The 24,602-nt window shown below is 47.8% G+C and overlaps 1 protein-coding gene across 2 annotated transcripts in view; it reads right to left on the bottom strand.

Moving 5' to 3' along the window:
- The window catches only part of Arnt2 (aryl hydrocarbon receptor nuclear translocator 2), a 144,296-nt gene that overhangs the window by 63,407 nt on the left and 56,287 nt on the right, over positions 1-24,602 (bottom strand). The gene's annotated exons all lie outside the window — the stretch shown is intronic.

Genomic DNA, 24,602 nt, shown 5'->3' with positions numbered 1-24,602 from the left:
CGACCTTGGCACTGTGCCCTGCATCCCGATGTGAGATGATACGAATACAGCTCTGCTCACAGGCCCTGGGGCACGGGCTGGCTCCCGATGGGACTTCACAAGGAATGAGCATAGAGACCATGTTAATATTTAACTCCTTCCGACCCACAAAGCCTTGGGGCTGGCTGGTTTGGATGTCCCAGGCGAATCCCAAGAGATGCCTGGACAGCAGCAGTTAGTTGAGGCCAATGCTGACTTCTTCCAACACGCCTTCTCTACCCCATCCTCCTCCTCACGGACAGGACGACTTGTTTTCTCGAAGTTCCGGGGACTGAACCCAGAACCTCCCTCATGCCAGACAAGCACTTCACTGCTGGGCAACACCCCCAGCCCAAGGTGGGAAGATGCGTTCTTCCTCACGCTGGTGTCTCTGGCTCATCCCACCTTTTGCCTTCCATCTTGTTCTCATTGACTGGACCCCCTAGTCATCTAACTTTTTCATGCTTGGTCCATGCCCCCCCCTTCTCTCCCTTCCCATAGGGTCTCCCAGTGCCCTCTAAAGGCTTGCCCTGGAACAAGCAGTCTTGTGAACAGTCAGTCCTTCCTTCACAGAGATTCCCTCAGCCAATGTCTCAGTAAGAACCAGGCTGACCTCTTCTGTACAAACAGTACTCCCAGGAACAGAGCGAGCTTGCTCTCTTTCTCTCTTTCTTTAAATGTTTCCTTTGTTTTAAAGACACTGGGAACAGAGTCCAGGAGTTAGCATGTGCTCGGCAAGCATTCCGTGATGAAGCCATATTGTAAACCATCCCTCATACTTCAGAACCTGGCCAATCTTTCTTTCTCCTCACTTCAAGACTGGCCATCATACCTTGGGGTCTCAGAGTCCATATGCTAACCCCCCCCCTCCAGTATTCACTCTCCTCCATTCAGAATCTTCTGATCTCCTCCGGGAGGCCCCTCCCTTGCCATGACACCTATTGCTTCTTATGTGCAATTTTCTCTCAGTATCATCATGGGGCCACAGTTTCGCAGCCTCTTATGGCCCTCAATATGGTTCTCCTGTGTTATGATTTGAATGTGAAATGTTCTTCACAGGCTTTTGGGTTTGAGCCCTTGCTCCCCAGCCGGCAGCGCTGTTTGGGAATGTTATGAAATCTTTGGGACACGGGGCCTAGGCCACTGGAGGCCAGTCTTGAGGGTTATAGCGTGGCCCTGACTCAGGTCTGACTCTCAGCTGGTCTGGCCATTATGTAAGAAGCTAGACCACATGTTTCTATCACCATGAACCCCACCAGGACTTGCCCTCTGTGATGGACTCAAACTGTGAACTAACATAAGCACTTCCTCCACGATGCTGCTTCTGTTAAACACTTTCGTCACAGAGATGAGTAAAGTAACTGATGCACGCCAGTTCCCTGTTCTTTGAACTCTGTGAGCATCTAGTCCTACGGGCACCCATTTCCCAGTACGGACACGAGGATCTTCTCTGTGGCCCTGGCACCCAGTCAGCTAAGCCAGGATGGCTCAAGTCAGGCAACAGCTGACTTTACCACAGAGGCCCCCAAGCACTTTCCAATACATCTGGAAACGGCTATCTTCCTGGATCTGTTATGCAGAGAGCTGGCAGTGAGTGAGAACACTGGAGTGGCAGAAGGGTCCAAGACACAGCTGCTCCACACGGCAGCTCTGGGAGTTTGAACAGGACACTTACTTTCTGAGCCTCAGTTTCTCTGGCTGGAAAATAGGGTCACCTATCTCTACAGGGTTATGTGAAGAAGATGAAAGGGGTCTACTAGGGGGCTGGAGTGCATAGTGCTAGAAGGCTCTAGGCAGCAATTTGTGAGCCCAGAGAGGACAACAGCCTCACAGGCCAGAAAGTCACAATGGGATGCATCTCCCAAGGCCTCTGGAGTGGTCCAGCCCCTGCCCCTGGCTTCTCTAGGAGACAGGACATCAAGCCAGCCTCAGAATGTGAAGAGCTTGGCCTCAGGCTGAGAGCTATATAAACTTGGTCTAGCATTTTTCTCCTGAGACACTTTTCTCTTCTGTAAGTAACATGATCACTGGAGAAAAATGCCCCCACCCACACACGCCCATACCCATATATACATACACCCATCAAGTAAGATCCCACACAATCTTCTACAGAGAAAAAACACACTTTCCATGTAGGCGTACTTGCTGTCAATCTTTTTCTCTACATACTTGCTCTTTATTTTAATTTGCTGAGGTCTCATGGGTACATTTTCCCACTTCATGTCAGTTAGCATAAACTAATAAAAGATTTTATAACAAATCTCATTTTCATGGTTTTATAATACGATTTTACATGGAGAATTTACCGTTGAACATTTAAGCTGTTCCCAAGTTTTCCACATGGTAAGACTGCTGAGGTAAATATATATGCACACATGCATGTTTTCATGTTGGTCAGTATGTATGCACATACACACATATATACATACATATTCTTGTGTATATGTACATGTGTGAATGTATTTGCATGTGTGTACATGTGTGCACGGGCACATGTTTGTATATCTGTGTGTATAGCTGTATGTGTTCATGTGTGTCTATGTATGTGTACTTGTATCTGTGTGTATATATATGTGTGCGTTGACATGCATATGTGCACATCTGTGTATATATGTGTGTGTTTGTATATATGTACACACGTGTGAACATACATATGTGTTTATGTAATGTATATGCACACGTCTACACATGTGCACGTGTGTTTGCATATGATGCATATGTGCAAACGTACATATTCCTATGTATATGTTTCATTACACTAACCTCAATCATCCCAAACCTCCAAAGATCGTGCTGAGTTTCATTCTCAACTCTTCAGTGTTCAGTTTGCGTTCTATTGCTGTGAAGAGACACCATGACCATGGCAACTCTTATAAAGGAAAATATTTAATTGGGACTGGCCTATGGTTTAGAAGTTCACTATCACTACGGTGGGAAGCATAGAGGCATGCAGGCAGACATCATGCTGGAGAGGTTGCTTAGAATTCTACATCCAGATCCTCAGGTGACATGGGGTCTGGCTTGAACATTTGAAACACCAATGTCCATCCCCAGTGACACACTTCCCTTTAATAAGAGCACACCCACAATGAGGCCACACCCCCTAAAATAGTTCTGTTCCCTATGAGACTGAGCCCCATTTTCATTCAAACTGCCACACCCTTGAAACGGAGCTAGAAATGATACCCATCCACTTTAAAGTCTTGAACTACACTTTTCTTCAGACAGTTGAAAAGCGGGAAATGCTCAAGAACTGGGGTAGCTGAAATCTGGCCCACCATCTGCTTTTGTTAATAAAGTTTTAATGAAAAACATTCCTGCCCACTCACTTGTTTCTGATCCATGGCTACAAGCAAACTACAACGATCATGGCAGAGACTACATAGTCCGCAAAGATATCCATCACCTGACCCTTGACTGAGAGACATTTTAAAGACTCCAGAGCAGAGGGCCTTTTCCTGGGAGCATATGCCCCTTCCATAACATTTTTGGAAAGCTGGCTTTTAGGTTTTATTTTTCTTAGTAGTGACTTTTTGAAAAAGAAGAATCAGAAGTTTGTCTTGGATAAGATTACAAAAGAAGACTCTGTGCACATAAAAATGCTCCCCGGGCTACAAGAGAAATACAAATATAAATTGGAAATATTTCATCAAAAGAACCTTGAGAAAACCAGAAACATCTTATCGTGGTTTTAAAAGAAAAACCAAGATAGCAAGGGAGAAAAACAAGAAAAAAAAAATGTGACAAAACAAAGTAATGGCCCCCATAACAGGGTGGTATTTGATGTGGTTCCAAAAATGTGTGGCCCCCCTGAAATGGGGACCCTGGGGTTGAAGACGCCTTCATTGGGATTTCAGTGACAATGTGTTCCTTTTCTCAAAAGGTTGACCCCCACCATCCTAGCAGCTGTACACACAGGACAAAACACCCAGACCCAGCAGAGAAATTCAAGCTGAGTGCAATTAGTCTGAAAGAGGACAGAGAACAGGGCCCTCTACCCCTAAAGGTGAGTTTTAAGGCTCTGGGTTGCTGTAACAAAAATGCCTGTCTTGGGCAGGGTAATTTGTAAGCAGTCAACTTTATGATTCATAGTTCTAGAAGCTGAGAAGTTCAAGAGCAAGGCAGTGGCAGATTTGGTGTCTGATGAAGGCCTGTTCTTCATAGATGCCATCTTACCACTGCATCTCCGTGAGGAGAAAGAGGCAAGCAGGTTCCTCTCAATTTCTCTCATCAGAGCCTTGGGGTCTGTCCCTCAAATACCCCCCCCACACACACACACAGTCCTATGTGTTGAATGCTTATTCTGAAACTGACCCTGTTGGGGAAGGTCTGGAACCTCTAGGCCATGGAGCTTCACTGGGGGGAAGTGGGCCACTAGGGGTGGCCCTTGAAGTGGTACCCAGTCCCCGGTCCTGCATGGCTCTGTTGTCTGTCTACGGTGAGATTAAGCAGCTGTCTCTGGCACATAGTCCTGATGCCACTGATATCCAGCTGATGGACCAGGCCAGCATGGACTAAACTTTCTGAAATGTTAAGATAAAGCGAACTCTTCACACTTCCTTGAGTTTTTTCTGTTGCGTATTCTGATGGCGGTGACATAAAGACAGCTGACAGCTACTAACCCCATCAGGCCCTATCTCACTGCTCACAGGGTAAGTTTCAACACGGGAACTAGGGAGACTGCAACATTCAGATCACACAAATTCCTCATACTTCATAGCGCATGGCAGCTGTTCGGGGTGATGTGTCCATCAGTTCTCTAGTTCTAGCCAAACCAGCTTCTCTCCAAGGCAAAGGCAGAGAGCATGGATGGGCAGCTGAGCTGCGTGGAGACAGCTATCCAGTCTACCAGGCACTGCAAAGCCTCTTTAGAATGCTGCTTGGGCTCACTTTCATTTATTATGAACACGGAACAAGGAGTTGACATTTTCTTACAAGAGCTCGCCACCCTGACCACAGAGACTGGCCAAGGGATAGCACCTGATGCAAGCTGGGCTCACTCCTATCAATACCTAAGCACCTTGCCCACCCTTCCGTCACGGTGACTTGTTCTAAGACTGCTATTCTAAGCAGGCCAATCAGAGTCCTCCTTAGACAAAATGTAAGCTTGACCACTATTCCATCTCTTTTACTTTGGGGTCTGAGCATGATGCTTGCAGTAGCAATGCCTCATGGGAAAACTGGGTTTACAACATCAAAAGAGCAGTGAAAATGCAGAATGTGAAAGGGGGTGTGGCCTTGTTGGAACAAAGGAGGTGTGCCACTTGGGGTGGGATTTGAAGTTTAGAAAGTCCGTGCCAAGCCTCATGTGGTGACCCGAATGACAGTGGCCTCCTCAGGCTCACAGGGAGAGGCACTATTAGGAGGTGTTGGAGGAAGTGTGTCACTGGGGGTTGGCTTTGAGGTTCCAAATGCTCAAGTCGGGCCCAGTGTCATTTTCTCTTCCTGTTGCCTGAGGATCTGGATGTAGAACTCTTCGGTTTCCTCTCCAGCATCATGTCTTCCCAAGTGCCTCCATGCTTCCTGCTATTATGGTCATGGACTAAGCCTAGGAACTGTAAGCCACCCAAATTAAATGTTTTCTATTTTTCTATTTATCTATTTATGGTGTATCTTCACAGCAATAGAAACCCCAATACATCCAGAATCAATCAATCTATCTATATCTATCTATCTATCTACCTACCTACCTACCTATCTATCTATCTCTATCATCTATCTATCATCTATATCTATCATCTATCTATCTATCATCTATCTCCCTCTCTCCCTGCTGTCTATGGATCAGGACATAAAGCTTTTCAACCACCCCTTCAGCATCATGCCTATCTGCTTCCTGCCGTGATAACGATGGACTAACCTTCTGAAACTGTAAGCAAGTGCCCAATTAAATTTCTTTTAGAGTTACCTAGGTCATGCTGTCTCTTCACCGCAAGAGAACAGGGACTAAGTCAGTGGCCTTTAACAGAAAAGAACTAGAGAATTAACCACAGTCTACACAAGGCCAAATATCACACAATAAATGTCTACACATGTAATTTTGTGTGATCTATAGACTAAACTTAGGAAGTAGTTCAGGTAGTATTCGTCTCTACCTGGGATGAATACTATCCTAGTTAGCGTCAGCTGTCAAGATGACACAGCCTAGAGTCTTCTGAAGGAGTCTCAATGGACGGATTAGCCAGACTGGATTATCTTGGTTGGGGATAGATGTGGAAGAGCCCAACTCCACCGTGGGCATCGCCATCCCTGGGCAGGTGGACTTGAGCTACATGAGAAAGAGCTGAGCATGAGCTGGAGAGCGAGCGAGCTAGGAAGTAACATTCTCTAGCAGCTCTAAGGAGCCTATGAAAGCTAAGTTCCTGACTTCTCAGCAACCAGGAGGCACCAGGAAGCACCCCTCTTAGCACCTCGAGTTCTTGCCTCGAGTTCCTGCCCTGGCTTCCCTCAATGAAGGGTTAGAACCTGGGAATTGCAAGATGAAATAATCCCCTCTCTCTCCTAAGCTGATTTTGGTAATAGTGTCCGATCACAGCAGCAGAAAGCAAACTAGAAAAAGCATGGAGAAGGACATTTAGAAGTCAGCATTAGAGAAGAAAAAATACCTTACCGCTCACAGACCAGAAACTGTGGAAACACAGAGGGAAAGGGAAAGAGATGAATTCTCTGTAGCTTACTATTGTGACTATGGCCTGAGCAGCGCAGTTCCCCATCGCCTGTTCCTAGGTGGATACTCTCAACAATCCCTCCCGGCTCATACCAGTCGGCTTTATTTTCTTATGAAGAAACTGAAGTCCAGATATACTTGACTCAAAAAAGATGGTTCCATGGCTGAGGAGTAGGGAGTTGGGCTACTAACCACACAGTCCAACCCCTCCATCAGCCCTTCATGCCCCATGGCTGAAGATGAGGAAGTACCCATTTGTTGAGACCATTTGGAGTCCTGGCCTCCAGCTGCTCTTCCCTGCTAGAGATCTTTACTTTCCTTCTGATTTGAGTTACTGAAAGCTGTGTCAAAGTTGTTTACCAGCTCTGCTTCACGAGCACGCGTTGCCTTGCCTTGAGGTTCAGAGGATAAGGTTTTCACCTGTTGGCCCACCTGACTATTGGGTATATAAGCCTCCGTGGTGCTATTGAATGAGGGGCTTCTTACCAGTGACTTAGAGGGCTGTCTCTCTCTTTCTCTATTATGTTTCAACCTCTAGCCCCTTCCCCAAAGCTCACGAACTGTGTAAGGTAGCGCAAAGAGCGCAGACAGGCATTGTGCGCTGCACCCTTCATACAGAAGCAGATGGACAGTGGGGGGATGGGGGGGTGGGGATAGGAAATCAGCCATCTTCAGGGACCTGCAGCTAAACCATGCTTGCTGCAGAATCAGTAGACCCAGACTCGGGAAATGTGGCTCTGGTTTGGTTTGGCAGTTCTTCCTGTGTATTTGTTTATTGCGTTTTTATTTTTTCCTTTTGACTTTAACAGTCATTTGGATCACTCTAGTCTGTCTCAGCAGTTCCTAGAAGAGTGGGGTCAGGGAGGTGGAGGTTTACACGTCCGTTTGGGTGGAGTCATAGAACCGTTCTCTCAAAACTGGAAGCCGTCCAGACTTTTGGTTATTTTACTGGCAGTTAGATTCATTTTCAAAGTATGGTACTGTGAGCAACAGATAACCCAAGGTGGTAGCAAAGGAAGAATCCAAGTCAGAAAGGAGCCCCCCACCTCAAGGACACTAAGCAGCTCAGGCAGCCTCTTGGCTCTCACTCAAGCCTGTCTGCTTATAGACAGGGCTTTGGTTTATTTGTAGGGATAGAGGGCATTGCTATAAAAGCTCCTAAAAGCTAAGTATGCCATCAATGCAGTACCTGCTCCCGGGAGGGAAGAGAATGCAGCTGGACTTGATCACTGAGGGTTCAAGTTCATGCGAGTTCAGTTCAGCAGGGGGGTGGTGGTGGCTAACACTCATGAGCAGTCAGAAAACGCCAGTCCTCCACAGAAATGTTTTCTGTGGCCCAGATGGAGCTGTTGGCTGTACCTGATATTCTTTTGGCCTGAACTCCTCGCAGGCCAGAGCTCATTAGGAACCCCGCACGAACCCCATTCGGAGGTTCAGCTTGCAGCAGACGTTGTAGAAAAGAACACGATGCTGAAATCCTAAGACAGCCTCTCCTTTCTTCTTTTCTCTAAGATCCTTGCTCTGGAAGAAGGGACCCTTCTTTATTGTTTCCTCACCAACACACCCAAGCTTATCAGCTCTCAAACACTTCTCTACTCTCAACCTTAGGCTCCCCAGTGAGGACCTCAGAATGTCAGAATCAAGGTACAGACTCAGCTGCACTTGTGCCCAGAGAAGCATTCACTTCTCTTACCCGGTTTCATGGCAGGATTAGGTTCTGCGCAGCTGTGGACTAAGGTGCCTATTTCCTTGCTGTGGCTGTTGGCTGGGGTCACTCTGGAGCTACCCACAGATCCTATTGACAGTACCCAAGTTGGAATTTTAGGGGCTTCTGCATAGTATTAGACAGTACTGCTACTTGGGCGAATGGCTTGCCTCCTTTCCTAGATTAAAAACACAGATAACGGGGGTGGGGGAAGCAGGTTTGTGTCCCTGGGACGAGGCACCTCATCACTGTAGGCTTCCAATAGCTCTATCTGGAAACACAGCCATCTCTTTGGGAGGCTACATGGCCACTGAATCACAATTCCTAACGTGCTCCTGTGGGTGCCCATTTGTCTTTGTGTTCCCATTTTTCTAAGGGACTTCTAAAGATTTAAGACGCCAGCCTCTGAGGACAGGTCTCAACCCTCATCTTCCCTGCTCAACGGAAGTTCTGAGCAGCATATAAAAGCTAAGCTCCTGACTTTTAACGACCACAAGGCACCAAACATGGTGATACGTGGGTCACCAAGCCCCAAATGCAGCTCCCTTAGCCCGTCTTTGTGTGGTAATACAGAGGAAAGATCATAGTACCCAGAGAATGACAGGTTATGTACGGTACATCCCATGGTCCCGTTCATGTTGGGACCATTTGGAGTCCTGGCCTCCAGCTGCTCTTCCCTGCTAGGGATCTTTACTTTCCTTCTGATTTGAGTTACTGAAAGCTGTGTCAAAGTTGTTTACCAGCTCTGCTTCACGAGCCCGTGTTGCCTTGCCTTGAGGATCAGGGGATAAGGTTTTCACCTGTAGGCCCACCTGACTGTTGCGTATATAAGCCTCCGTGGTGCTATTGAAGAAAGGGCTTCTTACCAGTGACTAGAGGGCTGTCTCTGTCTCTGTTTCAACCTCCAGCCCCTTGCCCAAAGCTCGCAAACTTACATGTATGGTAGCGCATAGAGCACAGACAGGTGTTGTGTGCATGTTCAGAACGATTTTCCCACAGAACTAACAGGGTCAGTCGCTCCACATCCTCTGACTATCCTCCTCTGACAAACCTGACCCTCCCTAAGCCAGGAGCCCAAATAAACCCTTCTTCCTTTAAGTTGCTTTTATCAGGTATTTCTGATGAGATGAGAAAATCAAGTCCTATAAGAAACTTAAGCAAGGTGGTTGTGATGCATGCCTTTAATTCCAGCACTCGGAAGGCAGAGGCGGGTAGATCCTGGGGTCAAGGCCAGCCTGGTCTACAGAGTGAGCTCCAGGACAGCCAGAGAAACACTGTCTTGGGGAGTTAAAATGGGTGGGGGATGTAGTTAACTTTCTGCTTCCCTTCTCTTCTGCCCCTTCCTCTGTCTCCCCCTCTCTTCCCCCGGTCCACACAGAGGCCTGTGGTTCTGATGGCCCCATTCAACCTTCATATTGTCAACAAGAGATTGCTTTCAAAGGCCAGAGCACATGACCAGAGTTAAAACTTCTACTTTCTCAGAACTTCCCGGGAAAATTAGGACAAACTGCGCTTCAACATACATCGATAAGGTCGATTTTAGCAGAACTCTGTAACTCGCGCGTTTCATAGCCAATGCTAGCCATCTAATACTTGGGGAACAAACACATGCCATTTGGAGACATGAGTGCCCTGACCAGTGGAAAAACAAGCTAGAGGAAATGTCTGCTGGGGAGAAGGGGAGACGCAGCAGAGCAATGCACCGCCATGGTTCACAGGTGGAACTGTCCACATTCCGAGCAGGTTGTGGAGAACCACGCCCCATCCCTCTCTTGCTTTTCTGAACACGGGGCTGTGGTGATGGGATTTAGCCCCAGTCTGTAAGAGTAACAAAGAAGGGCACTGGTGAGACCCGATGGGGACTGGCAAACAGTCCCTGATGGGCCCCTGTCCCACTGACACTCAGAAGGAGCTTGCCTGCCAAGCTGTCTGGTTTGGCTCATTTGGCCCTCTGTCCCCCACCTTCCCGCTGGTGAAGGCGCTAATGAGGTGTTAATTAGCAAGGGGCAGGCAGTAGATGGTAAAACAGGACAGTGGTAGTCTGCAGGGAGCATCGGAGAGCAATCCTCCCATAAACAAAGGACAGACTAAAGTTGGGGGGACATCTCTACCATGGGGCAGAGAGAGCACCAAGGGAACAGACCATGCCACCTCTACCACCGCAGCAGCTGGGGTCCCTCGACTCTCGGGAGAACTCAAACTCTTTCCTGCATTTGAATTCCAATCGTAATATGGAATTACAGGGCGCCTCCCGCCACAGCCTGCTGCTCTGCTCTTCATTACGGAGTCATCACTCACAGCCCCCCCGTCCCCCCCCCCCGCGGCTGGCACCTCTGCTGTTTAATCTGCAGACAAGAGTACAAAATCCCTCATCTTGTTTAGAGTTCGTCGGAGTGCGATTTAGAGAAATAAATTCCTCTTGGGGAATCATGCTACAAAAATGCCAGAAACGCGAGCCTTGAGGGTTTTCATTTCAAGGGTAAATGATTGTCCATCCCGGGCTGAAGACAGTCCGGCGTGATGGACAGCAGGAGGCTGGAATGCTTACAGCCAGCGGTTGGAAAAGGCAACTTCAGGTCTGGACCCCTTTCCTTCACAAATTGCTAATGAGATGACTAAAAAAAAAAAAAAAATCAAAGTTCCAGGAAATTCTAGACTCGGGAAGAACAGTGGGAGGCAATTAGATCAGACAGATACTGAGACAAACCAAAACCCAACAATAACAACAAAAACACTGTACTGGGATGGACGAGTGTTCACACACTGTGGGTCAGCTGCCTGTCACTGTAGCAAATACGCCGGAGTTCAACTTTAAAAGATGAGGTTATTCAAGGCCGTCGTTTTGGAATTGCTTTTCCCATCAGTGGGTCACACTGCGTTTGGTCCTGGGTGAGGTAGCCCATCGTCGCAGGAGTGCATGTGGAAGAAACACGCTCACTTGGTGGCTAGCAGGAGAAAGAGGGGGGGCCTGCTTTCCCCCCATCTTCATTCGCGTGTCCTTAATGATCTGAAGATGTCCCACTACGCCCCAGCTCTGAAAGGTTCTACCAGTTTTCCACAGTGCAACAGGAAATCTGAGGGACGTTTGTTATCTGAACTCATTACAGCATTTACACTGTATTAGCTTTAATAAGCCATCTAGGGGTGATGTCAGGCCCATAGGAGGATGTGTGTAGGCTACACACGACCACAGACCTCTATGAAGGGCATCTGAGCATCCCCACCGTGGTCCCTAACTGACTTCAGAGGACCCCAAGTGACTGCAAGAAGGAATCGCCTGCAAGGAAGGAAGCAAAGGAGTCTAACAGAAGGGTCCACTCTCCAAGCAGGAGATGGAGAACAGGGAGTCAGGAAGCAGAGGCCTTTAGGGGTCTAGGGCTCAAGGCAGAGGGGGCCAGCTGTGACCTGTCAAGGTGAAGAGGAAAGGTTCTTTTAGTTGCTTCCAAGGGCCAGGGCTTCAGGGAGAGGAGAGTATTCCTGCAAATGACTAGGAGCAAAGTATACATCTGCCTGGTGTTGAAGCCCCTTGATACCTACTCCCGGATTTTAAAAAATGTTAATCTTAAATATTAGAAACTTAGCTTGAATGAAAAGGGGAAGAGATTCAGTATAGCAGAGAAAGGAAATGATGGGACACGTGTCAGGAAGTGGATCTACCCTCCCTTCTGAGGCCATCAAACTCCATCAAACATCTCTCAAGTATCAGTGAGGCATAAGGGACAGGGAAAGACTTGGAAGAAGCCAAAGACCGATTCTCCCAACTTCAGCCATCAAGGATTAAACAGAAGGCAGAAGGTCTGAGAGACATGACACTCTTATGTAACTGATGTACAAAGGTGGTCCAGGGAGGAAGGGAGGATGGGCCCCAGCCATGGGGCTGCAACTGGAACAGCACACGCCAAAGAATGCCTGTTTAAAGCCTGCCAGGAGGATTTAAGGAAAAGTATTCACGGGGTCACCTTGCAAAGCACCCCTAATAGTACATAAATATTAGTTCTTATTCTTAGATTTCAAAACCACATTTCTGACCCAGCACCCGGAACAGCCGCTATCGATAAAAAATCAGAGCATGCTAACATCCTTCCAGGGACTGCGTCTTGCACTATGAGTAAATCTTAAATGCAAAATGTTTCTCTGGGGCCAGCACTAGTTGGCCTTTAACCGCCTCCCACCCACGGCAGCCTTCCCTCCTCAGATGCACTAACCCCACAGCCCAAGCCTGTGAATTGTGAACCTCCAGGCCAACACGGTCTCAGATCTTTCTGAGTCACCGCCCCTCCACAGCCTCCAACACAGGAGCTGGGGCCCGGTTTCTGTCTTGCCCCCACTTTCCTCTTAGGACACAGAGCCTTTCCAATCTGGTTTCCCAAAGGAGCCATCTGTCCATGTCCTAGCCACACTGGGGTTCTTATTGTGGATGATGACCATGTCTGTTTCATGTCTGGCTGCATTCTCCATTTCCATCAGAGACATGTATTTAATAATTTGTGGAAGAAAAGACAGAGTGGCCTACAATAAAGAGACCTTCCTCACTTACGAAAAGCAAGAACTAAGTCTCGGGGACTAGACTCAGTCATAAGCCAACATGTTGAGAGTCCCAAGAAGAGTGGGGGACTAAGCCCCATGACTTTACTTCCAGACTTAGCACACCTGACACTCTGACTATCCTGAGCAAACCTCAGCTGCTCTATAGTGGTCCAGTAACCTTGGGGCTCACCACCTTTGCCTTGAGGCTTCCTTACTTTGAAGGACTCTTCAGATGGCTCACAGAGGCTCCCCTGGGCCTCTTGTCCCAGGAGAACAGAGTCCTTCCTCCACTTGTTACGGGCTCCCCCTGCATCTTCTGTCCTAGAAATCACTTGGCCTGAAGTTTCCCCTCTCAAAGCCTGCGGTCAGAGACTGCTTAGGATAGAGTGGGTCAAAGACTACTTCCTTGCTCCAGAGGGTCGTGGAATATTACTTTAACTAGGCAAAGATGTGTGCTACATTTGTTTATGCCGCAGATCATTTTAACTGTGCAAAGGTGTTACTTTTGTTTATGCTGCCTTTAATTATGGAAAGATGTGTTGCGTCTGTTTCACCTTGCCTGCCCACGGCACCTGATTGGTCTAAGAAAGAGTTGACAATATAGCGGACAAATAGCTAGGCAGAGAAAGGACAGGTGGGGCTGGCAGGCAGAGAGAATAATAAGAGGAAAAAATCTGGGTCTGCAAGGAGAACAAGAGGAGGAGAGAGGAACTAGAGAAGAAGAGGAGAAAGAGGAAAGAGGAGGGACACACCTGGGATAAGAAGCCAAACAGCCGCGGGGCAGCCAGACACAAGCAGTAAAAGTAAGATGTACAGAAGGAAAGAAAAGTAAGCCCTGAGGCAAAAGTAGATTAAAGAGAAACAGGTTAACTAACTTAATTAAAGAGCTAGCCAGAAATGAGGCTAATCTTGGCCTAGCATTCATGACTAATAAGTCTCCATGTCATTTTTGGGAGCTGGTTGGTGGCCCCAAAGAAAAAGCCAAGTACACCAGATGGGACAAATATGTGCAGCTTACACTCCTGAGCCCCATTCCTACAGACCAGACCTCTCCTGAAGGCCTTTCCCTTTCTCTCTCAATAGTGTTCACATAACTGTGCTTGTGTGTCTAGGCAACTCTACCAAATACAATGGTACCAGGTACCAAAGATAGGGGGAAAAGGTGGTGGCTGAGGAATGGCAGAACCGGCCTGAGTACCATCCTCACAACACACTGAGGAGAAAATAGAGGCTAGAGGAGAATCCCTAACCTTGGCCAAGGTCATCCAGCAGGCAGGGGTGAAACCTAGATTTCCAGAACAGAATTTGTCTCTGCGGTCCCCGCCATTACCTCACTGACGGCCTTGCAAGCCTTACAGCTCTCCCAACCAATACAAGCTGTGCTGCTTAAGAGTGGAGAGAGGGACAGAGTCCCGGACCGCAGTATACAGCATGCTGAGTACAAAGCAATACGGTGCTCAAGTAGAAACGGCTCTCGCCCGAGGCCACTGACTTGACTGCTACCTACATTCACAGCCATGTGGCCCCATGGCAAGCAAGTCACAGAGGGAGAGAGATGAACGACAGGCGGGGTCGGGCCCCCACAACCTCACTGTGTAGAGCTCTCGTGATTCTCGGGCCGCAGAACACGTGCACTGGGTCAAGGTTAAAGAACGACGTTGTAAATAGCTCCCTGGGGTGTAATTTATGTCATCACTCGAAGGGGAAAACGGCAAGCCATCCATGCATCTTTCCATTGGACCAATGCCTAAGCACGCAACTGGCAGAGGAGGCTTTTTGTCCGGGTGGAAGCAAAGAATTTACAAAAATGGAAAAACTGAATGCAGATGCTTTCTTCAATTAGCATCCAGCGAAAAGGCAGCGAAGAGGAAGGACCGAACTTGTGCGTGAATTTCCACTCAACTGTGTGCCTTGGGTCATGCCACCTCTTGGGGAGGAGATGTGTGTCATTCTGTGGTGAAGCTGGAGGGGACTATTTTAATTTTCTCAAGCATGCGGGGGTTTTGCAATCAAGCTATTTTTAACCGAAGGCTTCGCCAAAGTCTGACCATCACGTGAGGTTTTTACCAAGATCTAAATCACAGCACCAGGAAGCAATGATTCAGTGTGTCTCAAAACGTTCCAAACAACTCAAAACAATTATATCTTCCTAAAAACAATACTATTCCTGGGCTATTTTTGTCATACTTTTTTTTTTTTTTGGAGGGGCCGGCGTGGGGTGGACTGTGGCCTCCCCTGGTTTCAGTATCAAGGCTGAGATGAAAGATACTTAGTTAAGAAATAGAGATAAGCAGGGTGTTTAAAGTGTGATGCTGAGCGGTCTCCATCATGCTACGCATCTTTATCATTCTGCCTGTTGGTGAAGTAAAATCAAAAGCAGCCTTTTCATCTTAAATGTGCCCTCCTAGGCATAGGGCAGATTAGACTGTACTTGTGGAAGGTCTTTCCTTTAATTCTTTTGCTTTTGTTCCCAGACATCGTTTTAGGATGTGGCAGTGCTGAACCTCTGGATCATGTTGGAGCCACAGATTTTTAAAAATTCAGATTTTGGGACTGGAGTGGAGGCTAAGTGGTTAAGAACACTTACTGCTCTTGCAGAGGACCTGGGCTCAGATCCCAGCACTCGCGTGGTGGCTCACGTCAGTCTATAAGTGCAGCTTCAGGGGATCTAAGTCCCTCTTCTGTCCCCATAGGCGGCACCAGGCATGCACGTGTCTGGATGTGCTTCTCCCAATGCAGACCGAGCAGTGGGGGAAGCTGGCCAGGGACTCACGTGTCAGGTAGTGAATTGAGTCGGAACAAAGGAAGGCAAACAAAGCAAGGCCAGAAACTCAGAATTCAGGCAGATATGAAACATGAGCAAGATAATGACAAGGTAGACTGGCTGCTTGGCTCTGACAGGACCTGGATTCCGGCCGGCCCTAGCAGATCTAAGTAGGGTAGGTAGGAATATACCCTTTATCTCACCTAGCAAAGACTTAAACTCACTGCAGTTAAGTGGTCTGGCTGGAAAGCAATGAAGAAGGATCAAGTGAGAAACAGCAGAGGGATGGGGGAGCATGGCTCAATCTACATCACGTCCCCAGCTGAATGGGCTCAATGCCAAGATGTTGAGGCAAGCCAGGGTCACATGCCACCTCTATGACTGCAAGACCCAATCTTAGAATTTTGATAACTATTGACTCACAAGGCAGGGGTTGGGTCATAGTTACAGCATTTACAGCCCCTGAATATGCTTACTTCTGAGCAGGTCACACTGCAGTAGTTGAAGCAGGCAAAGACGCTAGGTTGAGTCTAGGGGGTGGGGGGAACCATCATTAACCTCAAACTCACCACAGGGGAGGGATAAGTTCTATGACTGGACTCTCAAGAAGAGCTCAGGGACATGAACGGGGGTTTCCAACTCATCTATGGGCAAACTTCCTTGTGGTAGAAACAATTTATCCATGAGCAACATAGGACAACTCAAAGTTGACAAGGGCTATCCTATCTGGTTACAGAAAGAACTAGAGCCATTGTGTCTACTCCTCTGATTGTTCTTGTTTGTTGCTTTTGTTTTTCAAGCTCTAGGGTCTCTCTGTATAGTCCCAGCTGTCCTGGAATTTGCTCTGTAGAGGAGGCTGGCCTTGAACTCAGATTCACCAGCCTCTCTCGGATTGGTTTGTGTGCCTATAATTCTCTGGGATATAACCACTTCCTTCAATCTCCACGTTGTTCCCTGGACTTTGATGTAATGTTGTACTCCTCAAACGTACATCCTTACAGAATCCGTGGGCCTTCTTTGAAAATAAGGTCTTTTTAGATATAATGAGGTCACACTGGATGAAGGCAGGTGTTAGTTCAATATAACTGGTGTCCTGATAAGAGGTGAATTTAGACACAGACACCAAGTAATGAGGGAAGCACGGAACAAGAGGCATCTATAAGGAGAAGGGCAGGAAGGAGGCTTAGAACAGATTTCCACCCCGAGCCCACAGAAGGAACCAGTTCAGTTTCACACTAGGGTTCCAGAATTCTGGTCTCTAGCGCTGTAAGAAAAGAAGTTCTTTTGTTTAAACTGTCCCAGTTTGTGGCTACTCATTATAGCAGCCAATGGAAAACATCACCACCTAGCTCCGGCCTGCATCATCTCTTACCTAGACGGCTTCCACACCTGCGTGGGCTGATTCCTTCCATCTTCTGAGACACCCCCACGTCCTCCCTGAGATGAACTCTGCATCCCGCACACAGCCAGTCTGTCTTCCCATGCCCATCCTCCACGCTGTGGCCACAGTGAGCTTCTCACATTATAACAGGGGGCACAGGTTCCCTTTGGCCAGAAACCCTTCAACTCGAAGACTCTGGGAAAAAGAGCCACCCTCACTCCACTGACAACCTTACCTGGCTCACCCTTGCCAGCTCTCTTACCAAGCAGCACTCGCTCACCCCACAGCCTTCTCCAACCTGACTAGACAGGTCCAATGCCCACATCACTGGCTTTCATTGCCCTTTAGGGCTTTGTCCTATGTCCCACCATGTTACATAAACTAAACATGATCTTTCTCTGGTGCCTGTTTTCCCCTAAGCTGTAAAGTCCACAAGAGCCTGGATACTTTGGTTTAATTCGTTACCATATCCCCAGCACTTAGCATAGTATCTTGATAAAGTTGGTACTTGATGGAAGACTGAATAAATGGGACTGGGACTAAGAGGATGAGAAGTCCGGCTTTTCTCCCCGTACTCCTTCCAGGCCTGTGCTGTGACAAGACACTTTCAGGGGACAAGAAAAAGAAATTAAGCAGGGTGAGCAGGGACAATTTGGAAGGCCACCCATCTACGTTAGTGGTTCTGTGTCATTCTCAATTTTTAAGAAATTGAAATACCAGTTTCCAAACAAACATTATGGTTGTCCCACAGATCAGCTCTTGGAATGCTCTGGATTGGTCCTTAGGGGGATCTGTATCTACAGATGAGAAAGTGTCTGAGTTAGTTTTCAACTAACTCAACTAACTCAAGATTCATGGGCTGCAAATGTCACCAGGGCCAGCTAACCAAGGGCAGGACCCCCACCTCCCCTAACTGCCTCTCCACGTCCCCACGACTCCTCATCTCCTCTTTGGTCCTGTGCCTGAGCCCCACTGGATCATCTCGTGGGACTTTTGGCAGCGTGCTGGGAAAACAGCTCAGCTGGAGTCTGCAGCGTGTGCAGAAACACTGCTCCGGCTTCTTCATTTGCTGTGACACGGCCACGATAATGAACCCCGGGCAGCTCAGGCTGGAGCTCTGTCCGGATTCATGAAATAGCTTTCAAGATAAAATAGGAGCGAAAAACACAAACAGTTCCGGGGGCATCAGCGTGCGATGTATTCACGAAGCCAAACAAGGCAGGTTGTGTAAATATTTAACAACGAGAAAAGGAACTGAACCCGCTCCAGAGAAACATCTGGGGTGGAAAGCACTGTGGCTTCCAGCGGGAGTGTCTGCGTGGAGAGGCAGAGCACCTCGCTGTGTGTGCTCACTGCGCACCTCTGACAGCCCAACTCCGAGCACTTATCTCTGCTGCTTACGTGTTTACTACACAGCTGGGCAATTTCCAAGGGCTTCACTCAAATGTGCACGCTTTCCTAACCATTAAGATGTTACATTTCCCCTTCAAACAACAGAAACTCAATAACGGTGTTAATAGTAGAGATAAAATCCGGAATTGGTTTTTTTTTTTCCTTCTGTGTTACCTAATATGGCAAGAAATGGCCTGCTGAGGGTGCTTAGGGTTTCAGGTTTTGGCATTACTCCAAAGACTAAGCTGGGGCATTCCAAAGAAAATAAACGATGTATTTGAAAATATGGTTTTCATGAAGTTACCTTCGTGACTGACAGTTGGAAATACACCATCTTCTTCCTGTACTGATACCACAGGGTAGACTGCATAGTTCACAGAACTCCTGAGGGACCAATTATCTGCCTTACATTCTTCCCCTACAGAACCCAAGTGCACGGCTCAGTTCCACATAATCTGTCTTTGCCCTCTCTTGTGAAGTGTGACCAAGGGAGCCCAGCTGCCTTGGGTGGGCTGAGACGGAACGGGGACAACGGCCACTATTTTCCCAGGCCCACTCATCCCATGACCACCCTGTCTCAGGCTGCTCTTTGGAGAGCACCTGGCCTTGTACTCCCAGGGTGGCAGTGTGGGTATCCCTGAAGTTCTCTATCTCAGTGAGGCAGGTTGCTGATGGTGAGAACGACGCCCCCTGAAGTCCTGGCTGCATCCTCGAAGAGCTGGGCTTAACAAGAGGACCTGTGTGAGTTGCCAGGGCAGACCATTACCTCACACCAAGTATGCATCCAAAGGCTGCTCCTGAACCTGGCTATGACAAGCACCCTTTCACCTCTTCACTAAACCCTTCAGTCTCCTTCCAACGGGACTGATAGTTTAGTGTATCTACTGTTCAAACCAGAGAACTACAGAATGAGTGTGTCTGGGGGGAATCTGCCTTCATCAGTGAAGATCCCTCATGGATTAATCTATCACTGGCTCAAAAATCTTAGTAGATAATCAGGGGAGTGTAGAACTATGGAAGGTAGAGACTAGCTGGTGAGTGTCATTGCAAGAACGCTGTGGGAAAACACATCTTGTGTAAAAAAAAAAAAAAAACCCAAAAACCATATCTTGTCAACAAAACAAAACAAAAAAACCGTATCTTGTCCCTGGCTGCTGCCTGTCCTCCATCTTTTCCTCTTTCTCTTTCTGCTTCCTGACCACTCCAAGGTGGCAGTCTCTGTCATATGATAGTCTATCTGCCTTAGTCCCAAAGCAATGGATCCAGCCAATCACAGGCTAAACCCCCTGAAACTATGGGCTGGACCCCCAAAACCATGAGCCAGAATACACCTTCCCCCTTTTGCTGTGCAAGAGTCTTATGAAAACACAGACTGGAGTCAGCAGGCCCATGAGGGGTCCATGTTTCAAGCAGCTCCTAGAAGATTCAGATGCTGATAGACCACAGGACACTGTCTAAATCTCACCAAGATTGACCTGATCCAGTATGGATAAATGTGAAGAGTTCCATAATAAGAAACTTGAAGAAATCTTCTATCTCCTACCCTTCCAAGGCGGAACTTAAACAGGTCAAAGAGCCTAACAAGATGAAGAATAAAGGAAGACCCAATCAGAGGAATTAAAAAAAAAAAAGTCCCAAGATGGTGTCACTAAGTTTCAAAGTTCAGAGTGCATCTCAAGGACTGGGGTCATGGCTAGACAGACCACTTCAATCCTAGCTTCTGATTTAATTGGGTCCAGGGTGAGCTGAGATTCTCATTTCCAGCCGGTTCGAAAGCTGATGTTCACATAGCTGACCAGGAAGCACTGCTGGAGATGAGGACCTTTGAAGGCAAGGAGGTGAGACACCCAGACTGTCTGCTCTAATCCCACGACTCTGACACTACCCACCTCTCGTGTGCCCCTGAGCCTTCAACAATACGCATGCCCGGCCCTGGACTGCTCCGATTGCTGGTGCTGCAGAGATACTGGCAGCAATCTCTATGCTCAGGACTGAAGTGATGCGGAGGAGGCCATCGCTGCTTTTGTGCCTCAAGTCATCACCTGGGCCAGGCCCCCTCGCCAAACCACCCTGGGCGAGGGTATCTGCCAGTTCCCTGCAAGGAACAGAAGCTGGTAGTGTGTGTGGTTAGTCTCTACAGGGATAAAAAATGCCATAGAAATGTAAGTGGATTAATTATAGGTATTCATATTTTCACTGTTAGGGTTGGATGAGAAAATGAAAGTCACCAAGCATCCCCAGAGTCCCACAAGTGTCTTCTCTCCCAGACAGGCGAAGAGACTCTTGAGTATAGGTGGCATCTTGAAGCTCTCATGGAAAATGCCCGATGAGAGGCTATATAAGCACAGCTGGCTGGATATGGCTCCCTGGTGGCGGGCTCTTGGAGAAGCTATCTGTGCCCAGACCGGAGCCTGGCCAAATACTGTGATCCAAGAGTCAAAGCATCCCTGGACTTCAGCAAAGCTCGAAGGGAGATAGGAAAAGCTTAATCACAGCTGATTGGGATGAGTGACTCACATACTGGGGCTTTCCAGCTAAAACCTTGGGGACCACCCCAGCTTGGGTTCTCCCCAAATTATCACAAAGAATCCAGGCTGCAACCGTTGGGAAATGGGGGCTGATCCACAGACAGAAGTGTCTTATAGGTGAGGAGCTGGAGAGGATGCGTCCCACGTGACCTGTCCACAACTGTACAAGACAGGTGACTGATTTAATGGACGAATGGTCATGGAAAAAGGGAAGGAGGAAGGAAAAAAGGAAGGAAGGAAAGGAAGGAAAAGAAAGAAGGTTAGTTTATCTGTTTCATCCACTTCTACCACTGATCAGTTTTTTTCAAACTTATTCCCTATACTGACTCAAAATGCTGACCTAATTACCTCGAATGCAGGAGTACCCTGCAAATCCCTTAGTACAAGGCAATGCTCCCTTAGTACAAGGCAATGCGGGGGACATGGGCCAAATGGATTTCCTCTTGAAATGCCCACAGATTAACCTCTCCCACATCCTCTTTCTGGCTGGAGAACCAAAACCTCCCAGTGAGGTGCTGGGGTCAGTGGTAAAGCGCCTCCCATTTCTGCTCACCAGGATTAAGGGTTTTCCAGAGTTCAACCACCAGAAGACAGAATTGGCTCCCTCCATGTCTCCAGGGTAGTGTCTCTGCTGCCCCCTGCTTGCTTTCTGAACCTAGAGCTTGGGCATATCCAGTTACAGCTAGATGCCTGTTGTCACCTGAAATGCCCTGGGTGTTTCCACACCCTCCCCACCCCCATCCCCACTGAGAGGGACTACTCAGACCACTCAGAGAGCTCCAGTGGCTATTTCTGCAGGCCCCTTGTCCACAAGGCACTACTTGCTCTCAACACTCCCGCCGCCATCAGAATCACCTTACACACCACTCACTGCTCAGCATCCTTCCTTCCTCAGAAGTTACATCAACTCAGGAGTCCAAGTGCCATGGACAGAGAAGGTAGCCTCAACCTGGCTCTGAGGCTCCTTAGCCCTCACAAATAAGTCAGAGCACAACAAAGCAAAAGGGGTAGAACCAGAGCTAAGAAGGACAAGCTTAGAACGCTCACAGAGACTTTTGACAGAAATCATCCTGCCGGATATATACTGCACAGCCAGAGGCCCCAAACTCAGAGCTGCGTGTAAATGTGTGAAGTCACTTGAAAAAGCCCCACGTGAAACAAAGAAAAGCCAGGGCTGGAAAAAGACTCGATCAATTCATATCAGATAGTCATGCTGCATAAAAGCTACTGTGGATACGGGATGAGTTAGCACTGAACCCCATGGCTCCTAAGCGGGGGAGTTCAGGGTTAGCTTCCCATAAGCCCGGGCTCATGTTTATGTCAGGCAGTCAGAGCAGAGCCTGGTTTTATGAAGTCTATTTAAAAACGCATCGCCATTCAGTGGATACTGCCAGTCGATGAACAATGACGCTCAGAATGGCCAACACTGCAGTTAGCGCCTGGATACAGGCAGCTGGACGCGCCAGTACTGCCTTGGAGCCATGGTGACAGTCCTTCAGCACAGCCCTGGTCTGCTTTAGTCCCTCTCCTCCAATTTTCTAACCAGTGGACTTAGGTCCTACTTGGAAACCTTAGATGAGAGAACAAAATCACAGCGGGAATGAGCCTTAGGAATCTCGTGTGATGGGGGAGAAGAAGAACGAACTTCCAGGATCACTAAGAAAAGACCGACTAGAGAGTGAAAATAAGTCTTCCCAACTCCCTCTCCATGGCTATGTCTATGTCTGACATTGCCGTTGCTATCTGAGGGCGCCATTGTTGTCTCTCGGTAGTATTAGAGTCCGGCACTCATTCAGGGAAAGATCAGATCGCTGCGGTGGCCCACACTACTGCTGCGCTTCCCAGGATCTTCTCACTGCCCTGGTCACACCTGGCCAGCTATGGAAAGATTTGGCTCAACAAAGAGCCAGTTAGCAACACCCTTGAACGGAACCTGCCCTGCGCTTGGCCACCACTTCCTCTGTCATCTGCCCCAGCTAGGTCTCCTGAAGAGTTTGAAGAAGCCACATCTGGTGGCCAAATACAGAAAGTCTGGGGTGTGTGTGTGTGTGTGTGTGTTTGTGTGTGTGTGTGTGTGGCGAGGGGGACCAGCTCTTTCCAGAGGAGGTGATTTCAAATTTAAAACCAACATTTCCTGGCTGACCTCACAGTTCCCAAGTGTGTTGAGCTTTATGTTCTGTGTAGTAAGACCAGCCCAGCAAGGGAGCAGCAGTATCTTCCTAAGGCCGAGCTTGCCTGGTTCTTGTATAGGGGTGCAGAGATGGTTAAGACATAAACTGTCCCCACGTGAAATCACCCCCCCACTAATCACCAGCACTGAGAAAATGATCACCCTCCCTCAAACAGCTCAACTCCTGCCAGCTTGGACACCACCAGACTGGATTTGACTCTAAGGATTATGGGTGGAATTGTGAGCCTCCCTCAAATTTGTAGGTTGAGGACTTAACTCCCAGAACCTCACAATATGACTGTTTTTGGAGTAGGGCCTGTAAAGAGGCAATTAAAGTAAAGACAGCTGATATGACTGGTGTCCTTCAAAAACAGGAGAGAAAGGTCATGGAAGATTCAAAGGGAAGCATCTGGAAACTAATGAGAGCTCTCAAGAGACACAGTCCTGCTGATATCATGGTCCTGGATAAAATGAATGACATGCTTGACTGCAACTTCCCTGGTTGCTATCCTAATCCACAAGGTCATGAGGACAGAACCTTGTGACTGTGCCATCCTTCCTATCCTGTTGAGGACACAGCTAGAAGGTCCCAGAAAGTGGCCCATCACTAGGCACACTTACAGCTTGGTTTTAGACTTCCTAATCTCTAAAACTGTGAGACTATGGTACTGATAGAGATTCAGTGTGTGAGTATGCACACACACACACACAGAGACAGACAGACAGACAGACAGAGAGAGAGACAGACAGATCTTTCCTTTTTATGTGTGTGGATATGTCAATGTGAGATCAGTTGTCTGCAAAGGCCAGAAAAGAGTCGTGGATCCCTGGGGTTGGGGTTACAGGCAGTTGTAAGCTACCCAGTGTGAGTACTAGGAACTGAACCTCAGGTCTTTGGGAGCAGCAGCAAGAGATCTTTGCCTCTGAGCCATCTCTCCTGCTCCATATATGGATTTAAAGCTAGCGGCTCACAGTGCTTTGTTGTAGATGAAGTGGACTAGGAGGTTGAAATTCCAGTCTCCACACTGTGAGAGAAATTCAGTTCCTGCAGTTTGAGTTACCCAGTCTGACAAATGTCACAGGTACCTAAGCTGACTACAGTGAACAAACAGCGACTCACTTAACTCACTAGGCTGCAACATGCAAAACATCAAATTTAGCATTGCACTAGACATGAACGTGAGAACCCCAGCAGCGTACAGTGCAGTCAGGGAGGAATACAGCACAGATGCATGCTATAGAGAAGACCAATATTTTGATAGAACCTATAATTTTGTTATCAAATATATATTTGCTCCAATTTGATACGTTTGGCAACAATCCGAGAAAAGAAAATGTGAGTTTTGTGTTTACCCATGAGAAATAGTAGATGAATACAGAAAACTGCACCTGGCTGAAGCAAGTCACACACTCCAGACATCTACAGTAACGTCAGCTGACCCTGAGTTCT

The sequence above is a fragment of the Alexandromys fortis genome, unplaced genomic scaffold, assembly GCF_014885135.2.
Source record: "Alexandromys fortis isolate MF-2015 unplaced genomic scaffold, M_Fortis_MF-2015_v1.1 scaffold_86, whole genome shotgun sequence".
Lineage (NCBI taxonomy): Eukaryota > Metazoa > Chordata > Mammalia > Rodentia > Cricetidae > Alexandromys > Alexandromys fortis.
Note: the sequence above shows the minus strand (reverse complement) of the source record. Positions and strands in the feature narration are given on the sequence as shown.